This window comes from Micropterus dolomieu, linkage group LG23 (assembly GCF_021292245.1).
Source record: "Micropterus dolomieu isolate WLL.071019.BEF.003 ecotype Adirondacks linkage group LG23, ASM2129224v1, whole genome shotgun sequence".
In the NCBI taxonomy this organism is placed as follows: Eukaryota; Metazoa; Chordata; class Actinopteri; order Centrarchiformes; family Centrarchidae; genus Micropterus; species Micropterus dolomieu.
The window spans coordinates 16,766,264-16,770,057 of NC_060172.1; the positions used below are offsets into that span (position 1 = coordinate 16,766,264).

The 3,794-nt window shown below is 39.1% G+C and overlaps 1 pseudogene; it reads right to left on the minus strand.

Moving 5' to 3' along the window:
* Nucleotides 1-341: 341 nt before the first annotated feature.
* On the minus strand, nucleotides 342-1,184 carry LOC123963082 (annotated as a pseudogene).
* Between the last annotated feature and the right edge of the window lie 2,610 nt (nucleotides 1,185-3,794).

A 3,794-nucleotide genomic window follows, 5' to 3' on the forward strand; every position in this document is an offset into this window, starting at 1 on the left:
AAATCTTTTATCTTGAAAATGTCATCTTTTTATGCATTTTTGATTTTAAAGTTATATTAAAGCATATAAGTTTGCAGTGTAACCCTATCCCCACATAACAATAGCAATATACTGTACTGTACTGTAGAATCTTGAATAATTGAATAATACAGTGCTAAGCTGTCTTGGAGAAAACTATTTCAGACTTATAAATCAACAGCTCAAAATGAATGATTATGCAGTAAATAACTCATTGCAAACACAAACCAGAAAACATACATATCATGGGATCATTAATAATTAATAAGGATGAGGTAAATTCACTTCTGAATCTCATGTTTCCAAGAAACTAAACTATCAAACTAAATTTTACAGAGGAATTCAAAATCAGAAAATCTTTTCTCTGAAATATGAAACATGTTGTGATCATGGGTTCTGAGTTTGTAATGAAACTTGATGTCTCTGATGGGATAAAGTGCTCCAAAGCCCAATTGATTGATGACAGTATCTGGTATCTTCTCATCAGGATTCTTTAACTCAAACTCGAAGAAGACCAACATGAGCAAAATAAACTGTCTCAGCTCATTGATGGCAAAGAACCTCCCAGGACACATTCAGACCCCTGCATCAAAGGGCATCTTGTAGTACCTAACCTTTTCGCCTGCTTTGTTGAAATCAGTTTTCTTGCTTCCATCTCGATTCATAAAGCGGTTGTATTCTGAATGCATGTGGCTCAAGGTAGATCTCAGAATCAGTGTGCATCGTACTGTAAGGAAAGACTGCCATTATCTCACCCTTGCGAATATGGCACTCACAACCATTAGCCATCTTGAAAGTCAAATCCCGGAGCACTGTCCAGATGAGGAGTGGTGCTGTAATGAGGGTCTCTTCTACAGCACTATCCAGGACTGGCATTTTCATCAGCATTTCACAAGTCAGGTTGATCAAAGCCAGAAAGTCCTACATGGTGGCCATGTAGGACTTTCTGGCTTGATTCAGAATACAGAAGGCCTTGTGTTGCCTTGGAAGACCCAAAAAAGCACAAGCATGTACCAATATATCATTGACTCCTTTATGCCCTACTCCTGTCTGGCCTGCGGCATGTCCCACACCCAGAATGATTTCTTCTGCATTGACAGGACCTTCCAGAAGAATGCCTTTATCCTCTCTGCCTCATTCTTTCCCCCCGGGGGGCAGGACTCCATAAGCCATGAACCAGATTGGGTAAGAGGTGGTCTTATTTACATAACTTGTAAAATATAATATTGTCTTCTATCCATATCTTTTGAACTTTTGTTGATAAGCCAATGTTCCGCAACATCACATTCTGCAAATTAGACATCATGGCGTGGGTCAACACCTAAAGTCCAGCCCCCCATCAGGAGTTTGTGGACAATTATCGTAACTAAAGAGTTGGTGCCAGGTTCCTGGCACACATGTTGAAGTCCACTTTTTATGGACTCTCCTTAACAAAAGCCTCAGGGGATAAAGGGTCGAGAATGAATGTGATGTTTAAGCCTCCCAAGTGTACTGTGACTATATCGCCATGATTTACTTCTCTCTAGAAACTTAATTGTGTCCTTGCGAAACACTAAGACATGACCCAGCCAGGGGATGAGCCCCTTATCCAAAGAGGGTTCTCCTGGTCGCCGCTGTCTAAACACCCCCAGCAGAAGGTACAGGCCTCCAACCAGAAATGCAAGAAAACCAAGAAGGATTGGTAGTAGCAAAGTCATGACTGATTCATCAGCCACTGAATGATTTGTAGTTCATTTGTGGTCCAAATCCTGCATGATAAATACACTTTTGCTCGTCCCTTTGCTCATGGGATCAGTTTTACCACTCCAAGAATGATACACTTTTCTGTTCAGTTTTCTAAGAGTTGAGAGACAATTATGTCAAATGTGATGTGGCCATGTTATTAATTTTATTATGAATCTTACCACCTCTTTTTTTCACAATTTCAAATTTACACTAATTTGTTAATTTTTCAGTACAACCTGGAGCTGTTGGGGGGCTTGACATGCTTTTCTCTAGGGCGCGTCAGTGGATGGTAATAATGGACAATCACTACTCATTCACCTTCCTATCCCGATTTATCTTTTATTTCAAGATTGTGACAACAAACAATGCTGTAAATAAGAAGGTTAAGTCTCATTTAAACATAAACTGAATAGTCCAGGAAAGCCAACCAAGAAAGAGCCAATAAACAGTTTATAGTTCATGGTGAGAGAGTAAGCAGGGAAGATCAAGTTATTGGAGGGCTGGAGGCTGGATGTGAGAGTTAGGTGACTGGGACAGGCAATAGGTGGAAAAGTGTGAGGGCACCTGGTTGATGAAAGGAGGATGGTAATGATGGTAAGGAACCCTAATCATTCTGGTATAGGCGGAAGCAACACTGGCTTGTGCCCTCACGAATGGCCGGTTTAAACACACAACCTGCTTCTTGTGAGCCTACCTGCAAACGAATGTATCACTCAGTGAGTGAGTGTATCCTTGCATGTTCGCTTGCAACTGACTGAGAGCTCAACTGACAGATCATTTCAGGAAGTGATTCAGTTCAGTTCATTATGAGAGGCCGTTTAGGTTAAAAAAACATAGAAATATGGGCTCATGCACAACATTTACTCTGCTCTTTACCTTTTCTAAAGCTAATTATCTTGCAATGTGACAAAAGTAAGATGTAATGTCATTTTTACTGTATAGAAATGACTCATTATGTAGACTAAATATATTTGTCTCCAGCACCATGAGAAGTCTCAATTTGTTGTAAAAACTTTATATTCAGATAATGACTGGATCCTTATTTCATTCACACTATTCCCAAGAAATGGTCCTGTATATCAGAGAGAGAGAGAGAGAGAGAGAGAGAGACCAAAGGTGATGGATTATGTCATTATCCACAAACAGGTTTCTGCACCAAAATGTGTCATATTCCTGACCTTGGCTGCTGAAATGAATAGTACCCTCACCTTGCCATGTCACCAAAAGTAATTTTGCACCCCATATCTTCTGCTCTATTTTCCTATACTCTTGTTCCTACTGCCTGTTAGAAACAGAACATATCTCACAGGAATGATAATCCTTGTACTGTAAGATTTGAATTTCAGTTAAACAAATCAGTACGTGGTACTGGATGCTGTACAGAATACTGCAATGAAGCCCAATGGGATCAAGATAATGGACTGAATAAAAGAAAATTGGTGCGCCAAAAATCACTCTTCCCAACTCTTACATGACTTATATTTTAAATCTATTCCTGTGAGATTTATACTCACATTATATCTATTCTGGATGCTATAACTGACTATTCACCCTGATTTGTATTTTATTTGAAAAAATAAGAAGAACAAATACAAAGCTGTAATTGCATGCATATAGGTGCATACTTGCTAATGCTTTATATGCATTACACACCAAGCATAGACAAAAACAATGCCATTTAACTTTTACACAATACCCATCTAAAGTGATCATGTTCAGGCAGAAAGAGAGCAGATAAAGATTCCCAAGGACACTTGTTTGAAAGGCACTATTTAAGTTATCAATTTTTTCCTTCACATGTGTCAGTGCTCATTTGAATGAGCACTGTTAGTGCTGTTAACGCTGTGCTGTTAATATCAACATCCAAGCAAGACATACCCATCATCAGCTTGCAGATTTCCATATATTTTACTAGTTAAACAATTAGCCTTTTTCCCCCTTTACACCTTCCTTCTATTATCCCTTCCTCCCAACTTTATCTAATTCCTTGACCTTTCTTCTCCATTTCTTATTCTTCACCCACCTTCTGTGGATATCTCGCTCAGCTTGGC